Source organism: Xyrauchen texanus, chromosome 11, assembly GCF_025860055.1.
Source record: "Xyrauchen texanus isolate HMW12.3.18 chromosome 11, RBS_HiC_50CHRs, whole genome shotgun sequence".
In the NCBI taxonomy this organism is placed as follows: domain Eukaryota; kingdom Metazoa; phylum Chordata; class Actinopteri; order Cypriniformes; family Catostomidae; genus Xyrauchen; species Xyrauchen texanus.
The window spans coordinates 47,738,431-47,748,367 of record NC_068286.1 but is presented as its reverse complement, the minus strand read 5'-3'; positions in this window follow the sequence as shown (position 1 = coordinate 47,748,367).

Genomic DNA, 9,937 nt, shown 5'->3' with positions numbered 1-9,937 from the left:
ATTTGCGAAGGTGGAGGACTTGGCACAATACTCACAGAAGAAAGTAAAAAAGAGGTCATGCTGCTGGCTGTCAGCCCTAATCGCACTGGTCATTTGATATATTTGTGTGGGTTTATGTGACTGTTGGTTTGCCATCACGTGAGGTGAGAGCCAATAAACCAGCATGTGGTCAAAAGATCTGTAAAAATGTAAAATGCATAAACATTAAAAGTTATAACATTAGGTTTAAAAAGTATATTTCAGATCTCACAATGCAAGTGAATGGTGACCAGAACTTTGAAGCTCCAAAAAGCACATAAATGCAGCATAAAAGTAACCCAGTGGTTTAATTCATGTGTTCAGTAGTGGTATGATAGGTGTGGGTGAGAAACAGATCAATATTTAAGCAACTTTTAACTATAAATCTCCACTTTCACTTTTGCATTTCTCTTCTTTTGTTTTTGCCGAGTCACATTTATTAGTGCATATCGACAGGGGAGGAGGATTTATAGTAAAACTGGTTAGAAGCTGACACTAATGGCATTTTTGTGTGATGCATTTCCATGCCATTTGAATACCCAAAAGCACATCAAGATGCCCTCTCATGCCAGCCGAACAACCATTTTATCTGTGCTGCTCAATTTCTGGGTGTGTTCACAATCTTCTCGAGACACATTGAGATCTGCTGTCCATGATGTAGATAATGTCGCCTCCCCATGAACAGCTCTGGAGTGGTGTGTTGCACTATTCTTCATAAAGGAAAGCTTTCAATTATTTGTGGGATGGAAATAAATTCACTCAAGGGTGTTTGTAGCAGTCATAGAGACCATGGAAGGATTGTCTGAACCCTTTTGTTTCACCGTTGACGTTATCAGTAGAACATGAGTGAACAGTGTTTGCTCCATGTTGTGTAAAACAGCCTCATATTTCTTAACTATAATGCAATAAGATAGTTAGTGGTGCTTGTCAAAGGCATCACTATTGTTCTCTTGCATACTTTTTCTTCTTCTTTTTATTATTCCACACAAAGATTGGCGCGCTACTCCTCCCGCAGCTTTTGTCACAGACCCGAGTGAGGCGTCCAATCGTGCGGCTCATTGAGGAGAGGTGTGCTGTATCGTTTCTAAGCGATCGGGTGTACGATGTTCGCACAGTGGACGAAAAAGCTGCCAAAAAAGTCCCATTGACTTAACATTGCGGAATGTTCAGAAATTTAAATCCCAACCAAGGTTTTCATACACACAGACACCAAAGGGCCTGACAGCCCTGCATCTCTCCCTCTCTCTCTCCCTCAGAGGATTTATATTATCAAGCAGCCAATAAGTAATGACCTAAAATCTTCATAGCCACACCCTAAAACATGCTAAAAATGTGCTAGCAGCATGTTAACACATGCTAGCATCGCCTTGCGAAGTGATAAAACATGCTAAAAACGTGTTAACATCATGCTAACACATGCTAGCATCGCCTAGTGAAGTGATAAAACATGTTAAAAACATGCTAGCATCATGCTAACACATGTTAGCATCGCCTGGCGAAGTGCTAAAACATGTAAAAAAAGTGCTAACATCATGCTAACACATGCTAGCATCGCCTAGCGAAGTGCTAAAACATGCTAAAAATGTGCTAACATCGCCTAACAAAGTGTTAAAACATGCAAAAAATGTGCTAACATCATGCTAACACATGCTAGCATTGCCTAGTGAAGTGCTAAAAACATGCTGGCATCATGCTAACACACGTTAACATCGCCCAACCAAGTGTTAAAACATGCTAAAAACATGCTAGCATCATGCTAACAGATGTTAGCATCGCCTAACCTAGTGTTAAAACGTGCTAGCATCATGATAACACACGTTAGCATCGCCCAACCAAGTGCTAAAACATGCTAAAAACATGCTAGCATCATGCTAACAGATGTTAGCATCACCTAACCTAGTGTTAAAACATGCTAAAAACGTGCTAACATCATGCTAACACACGTTAGCATCGCCCAACCAAGTGCTAAAACATGTTAAAAACATGCTATTATCAAGCAGCCAATAAGTAATGACCTAAAATCTTCATAGCCACACCCTAAAACATGCTAAAAACGTGCTAGCATCATGCTAACACAAACATAACACCTACATGCTAACACATGCCATCAACATTCTATTACCATTATTTTAGTGCTTAGCAACAAGTTATAAAATGCTATTTGACGAGTTTTGCCACGGCAAGCACCACTCACATTTTCTTCAGGAAATGTACCTATCTAGTTACACGTGCAATTACAAATCACTGCATTTTTGTTGAAACTGGGTCTGAGGTTCCCACAGGATCTGATTAAATTCTGTGGCACTTTCCTGTGATATGTCTATTGCTTTAGGTGACCTTTGACCACTGTTCTTCTTCAGTTTGCCATTATTTTTCAAAATCGTTTCCTCTGTAACATTAAAAACATGTATAGTTGCACTATAGGGGGCTGTTGCAATTACGACTCAAGCACTGACCCCTTTTCAAATGCTTTTTTTAGCTAACTTCAAAAGTAATTTCACTTTTGTCCAACTCTGGTATTTCATTCAGCTTATAGGAGAAATGGCAGGTTTAAAGAAACAAAATGATGCCCTCTCCTGGCAAGTGTTCTCAAGCATGTACTAACAGAACAGTCCACAACATTTATAACATTGTTGGGATAGTTTACCCAAAAATCTAAATTCTATCATCATTTACTCACCCTCATGCCGCTCTAAACTGGAGACTTTGTCGCTCCAGAATAATGACTTTCTTTCTTCTGCCGGACACAAAAGAATACATTTTGAACAATGTTTCGACTGTTTTTGTCCATTCAATGAAAGTCAATGTGTTGCAAATTCCATTCTTAGTTTTTTTAAATAGAAAAAAATATATTTAAATTACTATATCATTTATAATTCTGTGCCCCTGGTCAATGTGGTGGGCTAAACCTAATGTTGAACCAAATTCAGTCATGTATTTTATTTCTGGACTGGGATAAGTGTTTTGGGAAGGTTGTACAAAGGTAAAAGGCAATATAAAGGATACATTGTAGGGAATATATGGCACAAACAGAGTAGGATACTTTATGGTGTCTTATTGCAAACTATTTTCTGTTAGCCTAATAAAAATATTACTCATATTATTCTCATTAAAGTAACCATCAAATATAAGTGAAATATAAATGTGAAATAATTATAAATTAAATGTAAACAGTGTAAATGGTGATGTATTAAGGAAAATAAAATGTAGATGATACTGACACATTTTAATGCAGATTTATAAAATAATGATCAGACCATCCCTGGTTGAAAACCCTGTTTTTTGGAACATGGTAGCTGGTTTAAGATGGTCATAAACTGGTCAAAGCTGGTTTTTGGAACATGGTAGCTGGTTTGAGATGATCATAAACTGGTCAAAGCTGGTTTTTGGAACATGGTAGCTGGTTTGAGCTGGTCATAAACTGGTCAAAGCTGGTTTATGGAACATGGTAGCTGGTTTAAGCTGGTCATAAACTGGTCAAAGCTGGTTTTTGGAACATGGCAGCTGGTTTGAACTGGTCATAAACTGGTCAAAGCTGTTTTTTGGAACATGGTAGCTGGTTTAAGATGGTCATAAACTGGTCAAAGCTGGTTTTTGGAAGATGGTAGCTGGTTTGAGCTGGTCATAAACTGGTCAAAGCTGGTTTTTGGAACATGGTAGCTGGTTTGAGCTGGTCATAAACTGGTCAAAGCTGGTTTTTGGAACATCGTAGCTGGTTTGAGCTGGTCATAAACTGGTCAAAGCTGGTTTTTGGAACATGGTAGCTGGTTTGAGATGATCATAAACTGGTCAAAGCTGGTTTTTGGAACATGGTAGCTGGTTTGAGATGATCATAAACTGGTCAAAGCTGTTTTTTGGAACATGGTAGCTGGTTTGATCTGGTCATAAACTGGTCAAAGCTGGTTTTTGGAACATTGTAGCTGGTTTGATCTGGTCATAAACTGGTCAAAGCTGGATTTTGGAACATGGTAGCTGGTTTGAGCTGGTCATAAACTGGTCAAAGCTGTTTTTTGGAACATGGTAGCTGGTTTGATCTGGTCATAAACTGGTCAAAGCTGGTTTTTGGAACATGGTAGCTGGTTTGAGCTGGTCATAAACTGGTCAAAGCTGGTTTTTGGAACATGGTAGCTGGTTTGATCTGGTCATAAACCGGTCAAAGCTGGTTTTTGGAACATGGTAGCTGGTTTGAGCTGGTCATAAACTGGTCAAAGCTGGTTTTTGGAACATGGTAGCTGGTTTGAGCTGGTCATAAACTGGTCAAAGCTGTTTTTTGGAACATGGAAGCTGGTTTGAACTGGTCATAAACTGGTCAAAGCTGGTTTTTGGAACATGGTAGCTGGTTTGATCTGGTCATAAACTGGCCAAAGCTGGATTTTGGAACATGGTAGCTGGTTTGAGCTGGTCATAAACTGGTCAAAGCTGGTTTTTGGAACATGGTAGCTGGTTTGAACTGGTCATAAACTGGTCAAAGCTGGATTTTGGAACATGGTAGCTGGTTTGAGCTGGTCATAAACTGGTCAAAGCTGTTTTTTGGAACATGGTAGCTGGTTTGAGCTGGTCATAAACTGGTCAAAGCTGGTTTTTGGAACATGGTAGCTGGTTTGAACTGGTCATAAACTGGTCAAAGCTGGATTTTGGAACATGGTAGCTGGTTTGAACTGGTCATAAACTGGTCAAAGCTGGTTTTTGGAACATGGTAGCTGGTTTGAACTGGTCATAAACTGGTCAAAGCTGGTTTTTGGAACATTGTAGCTGGTTTGAGCTGGTCATAAACTGGTCAAAGCTGGTTTTTGGAACATGGTAGCTGGTTTGAGCTGGTCATAAACTGGTCAAAGCTGGTTTTTGGAACATGGTAGCTGGTTTGAACTGGTCTTAAACTGGTCAAAGCTGGTTTTTGGAACATGGTAGCTGGTTTGATCTGGTCATAAACTGGTCAAAGCTGGATTTTGGAACATGGTAGCTGGTTTGAACTGGTCATAAACTGGTCAAAGCTGGTTTTTGGAACATGGTAGCTGGTTTGAACTGGTCATAAACTGGTCAAAGCTGGTTTTTGGAACATTGTAGCTGGTTTGATCTGGTCATAAACTGGTCAAAGCTGGATTTTGGAACATGGTAGCTGGTTTGAGCTGGTCATAAACTGGTCAAAGCTGTTTTTTGGAACATGGTAGCTGGTTTAAGCTGGTCATAAACTGGTCAAAGCTGTTTTTTGGAACATGGTAGCTGGTTTGAGCTGGTCATAAACTGGTCAGCTGGTTTTTGGAACATGGTAGCTGGTTTGATCTGGTCATAAACTGGTCAAAGCTGGTTTTTGGAACATGGTAGCTTGTTTGAGCTGGTCATAAACTGGTCAAAGCTGGTTTTTGGAACATGGTAGCTGGTTTGAGATGATCATAAACTGGTCAAAGCTGGTTTTTGGAACATGGTAGCTGGTTTGAACTGGTCATAAACTGGTCAAAGCTGGTTTTTGGAACATGGTAGCTGGTTTGATCTGGTCATAAACTGGTCAAAGCTGGATTTTGGAACATGGTAGCTGGTTTGAGCTGGTCATAAACTGGTCAAAGCTGGTTTTTGGAAGATGGTAGCTGGTTTGAGCTGGTCATAAACTGGTCAAAGCTGGTTTTTGGAACATGGTAGCTGGTTTGAGCTGGTCATAAACTGGTCAAAGCTGGTTTTTGGAACATGGTAGCTGGTTTGAGCTGGTCATAGACTGGTCAAAGCTGGTTTTTGGAACATGGTAGCTGGTTTGATCTGGTCATAATCAAATCAAATCAAATCAAATCACTTTATTGTCACACTACCATGTACACAAGTGCAACAGTAGGTGAAATTCTTGTGTGCAGTTCCGAGCAACATAGCAGTCATGACAGTGACGAGACATATACCAATTACAATAAACAACATACTTACACAAAACAATTTACATATCAAATGTACACATACTTACACAAAACAATTTACAAATCAGATGTACACATACTTACACAACACAATAATTATATACAATGCAGAATATAGAACAGAATATACAATACAATACAATAAGTGGGAGTATATGAAATATATATGTGTATATATATATATATAGCAGTTGTATTGAGGAGAATATGTTGACAGTCCAGTGTGAGATTATAGATTAATAAAGTGCAGTGCTAATTATTGATCCTGATAGATCAAGAGTTCAACAGTCTGATTGCTTGGGGGAAAAAGCTATCATGTAGTCGGCTGGTGCGGGTCCTGATGCTGCGATACCGCCTGCCTGATGGTAGCAGTGAGAACAGCCCATGACTTGGGTGACTGGAGTCTCTGATGATCCTCCGAGCTTTTTTCACACACCGCCTGGTGTATATGTCCTGGAGGGAGGGAAGCTCACCTCCGATGATGTTCCTGGCAGTTCGCACCACCCTTTGCAGGGCTTTGCAGTTGTACGCGGTGCTATTGCCGTACCAGGCGGTGATGCAGCCAGTCAGGATGCTCTCTACAGTGCTGGTGTAGAACCGTGTGAGGATGTGGTGGTTCATTCCAAACTTCCTCAGCCGTCTCAGGAAGAAGAGGCGCTGGTGAGCCTTCTTCACAACGGCCTCAGTGTGGACGGACCATGTGAGTTCCTCAGTAATGTGGACACCGAGGAACTTGAAGCTGCTGACTCTCTCCACCGGTGCTCCATTGATGGTGATGGGGCTGTGTTCTCCGTCTTTCTTCCTGAAGTCCACAACAAGCTCCTTGGTTTTACTGACGTTGAGGGAGAGGTTGTGCTCCTGACACCAGCGTGTCAGAGTGTGCACCTCCTCTCTGTAGGCTCTTTCATCATTGTCAGTGATCAGACCTACCACCGTCGTATCGTCAGCAAACTTAATGATGGCATTGGAGCTATGTGTTGCCACACAGTCATGTGTGTACAGGGAATACAGGAGTGGGCTGAGAACACAGCCCTGCGGGGCTCCAGTGTTGAGGGTCAGTGATGAGGAGGTGTTGCTGCCCATTCTAACCACCTGACGTCTGCCTGACAGGAAATCCAGGATCCAGCTGCACAGCGAGCTGTTTAAGCCCAGAGCCCGGAGTTTCTCATCAAGCTTGGAGGGCACTATGGTGTTGAATGCTGAGCTGTAGTCTACAAACAGCATTCTCACATATGTGTTCCTTTTTTCCAGGTGGGAGAGAGCAGTGTGTATTGTAGATGCAATGGCATCATCAGTGGAGCGGTTGTTGCGGTAGGCAAACTGCAATGGGTCCAAAGAGGGGGGCAGAACAGAGCAGATGTGATCTCTGATTAACCTCTCGAAGCATTTGCTGATGATGGGGGTCAGAGCAACAGGACGCCAGTCATTTAAGCATGTGATTATAGCTTGCTTCGGTACAGGCACAATGGTTGATGTTTTGAAGCATGTGGGGACTACAGACAGGGAGAGGGACAGATTGAAAATGTCCGTAAAAACACCAGCCAGTTGATTCGCGCACGCTCTGATGACGCGGCCCGGAATGCCGTCTGGACCCGCGGCTTTACGGATGTTCACCCGTCGGAATGATCGGGTTACATCCACAACAGAGACGGAGAGTGAATCAACCTCTGTAGCGTCAGCAGCGAGTGCTCTCTCCGCGAGGGCGGTGTTACTGTCCTCAAAACGAGCATAAAATGTATTAAGTTCGTCCGGGAGAGATGCAGCGGTGTTCATGGCGGAGACTTTATTCCGCTTGTAGTCCGTGATTGTGTTAATTCCCTGCCACATACTTCTAGAGTCAGTGGTGTTGAACTGGCCTTCAAGCTTGTGCCTGTACTGGCGTTTAGCTGCACTGATAGTGTTACGGAGGGCATAACTGGCTTGTTTACGCTCCTCCGTGTTAGGAGAATTAAAGCGGAGGTCCGCGCAGTGAGTGCCGCGCGAACATCGCCGTTAACCCATGGTTTCTGGTTGGGGTATATCCGTATAGTTTTGGTCGGAACAACGTCCTCTACGCACTTCCTGATGAAACACGTTACGCTGTCAGCGTAAACCTCGATGTCGTCATCAGAGGCGGACCGGAACATCTCCCAGTCCGCGTGATCAAAACAGTCTTGTAGCGCAGAGTCTGATTGGTCCGACCAGCACTGGATCGTTCTGAGGGTGGGTGCTTCCTGTTTCAGTTTCTGCCTGTAAGCGGGCAGAAGCAGAACGGAAGAATGGTCCGATTTGCCAAATGGGGGCGGGGGAGGGATTTGTAGCCTTCCCGGAAGGGAGAGTAACAATGATCCAAAACCCGGTCCCCTCGTGTGTTGAACTTTATGTGTTGGTGGTATTTTGGGGCGATTGCTTTGAAGTTGGCTTTGTTAAAGTCCCCGGCAACAATGAACGCAGCCTCAGGGTGCGCGGTTTCCTGCTCACTTATACACCCATACAGTTCCCTGAGTGCCCGGTCTGTGTCGGCTTGCGGGGGATGTACACAGCTGTGATGATAACCGCTGTGAATTCCCTCGGCAGCCAGAATGGTCGACACAGAAGCATGAGATATTCCAGATCAGGAGAGCAAAAAGACTTGATGAAATGTACGTTCCTCTGATCACACCATGATTTGTTGATCATAAAACATACACCACCACCTCTGCTTTTACCAGAGAGGTCTTTCGCTCTGTCCGCTCGGTGCACGGAAAAGCCCGTGATTTCGATGGCCGAGTCTGGAATCTCCGTAGACAGCCAGGTTTCTGTAAGGCACATAACGCAGCAGTCCCTCGTCTCTCGTTGGAAAGAGATCCGCGCTCTCAGCTCGCAGAGTTTGTTGTCCAGAGACTGAACATTTGCCAGTAGTATACTGGGTAGCGGGGGTCGATTTGCACGACGTCTTACTCTGATGAGAACGCCGGCTCGTTTTCCTCTTTTCCTTCTGCGTTTCCGCGGCCGAGCAGCACAGACAAAGGGCTCCGCCGGCGTGTTTGTAAACAGCGGGTCGGCATTAAGGAATTTGAAGTCCGGTTTTCGATGTGTGATTGTAGAACTAATGTCCAAAAGCGTTTGTCTGTCGTAAACAATAAGGCAGACAACATCCAAGACAAAAAAACAAAGAACTGTAAACAAAACAAACAATAAACCGCAGTGTTGTAACGGAGCTCGCAACGCAGCAGCCATACTCGGCGCCATCTTGAGTCCACACTGGTCAAACTGTTTTTTGGAACATGGTAGCTGGTTTGAGCTGGTCATAAACTCGTCAAAGCTGGTTTTTGGAAGATGGTAGCTGGTTTGAGCTGGTCATAAACTGGTCAAAGCTGGTTTTTGGAACATGGTAGCTGGTTTAAGCTGGTCATAAACTGGTCAAAGCTGGTTTTTGGAAGATGGTAGCTGGTTTGAGCTGGTCATAAACTGGTCAAAGCTGGTTTTTGGAACATGGTAGCTGGTTTGAGCTGGTCATAAACTGGTCAAAGCTGGTTTTTGGAACATGGTAGCTGGTTTGATCTGGTCATAAACTGGTCAAAGCTGGTTTTTGGAACATGGTAGCTGGTTTGAGCTGGTCATAAACTGGTCAAAGCTGGTTTTTGGAACATGGTAGCTGGTTTGATCTGGTCATAAACTGGTCAAAGCTGGTTTTTGGAACATGGTAGCTGGTTGACCAGCTAATAACCAGCTTTGACCAGCTTAAACCAGCTACTATGTTCCAAAAACCAGCTTTGACCAGTTTAAACCAGCTACTATGTTCCTAAACTGGTCAAAGCTGGTTTTTGGAAGATGGTAGCTGGTTTGAGCTGGTCATAAACTGGTCAAAGCTGGTTTTTGGAACATGGTAGCTGGTTTGAGCTGGTCATAAACTGGTCAAAGCTGGTTTTTGGAACATGGTAGCTGGTTTGATCTGGTCATAAACTGGTCAAAGCTGGTTTTTGGAACATGGTAGCTGGTTTGAGCTGGTCATAAACTCGTCAAAGCTGGTTTTTGGAAGATGGTAGCTGGTTTGAGCTGGT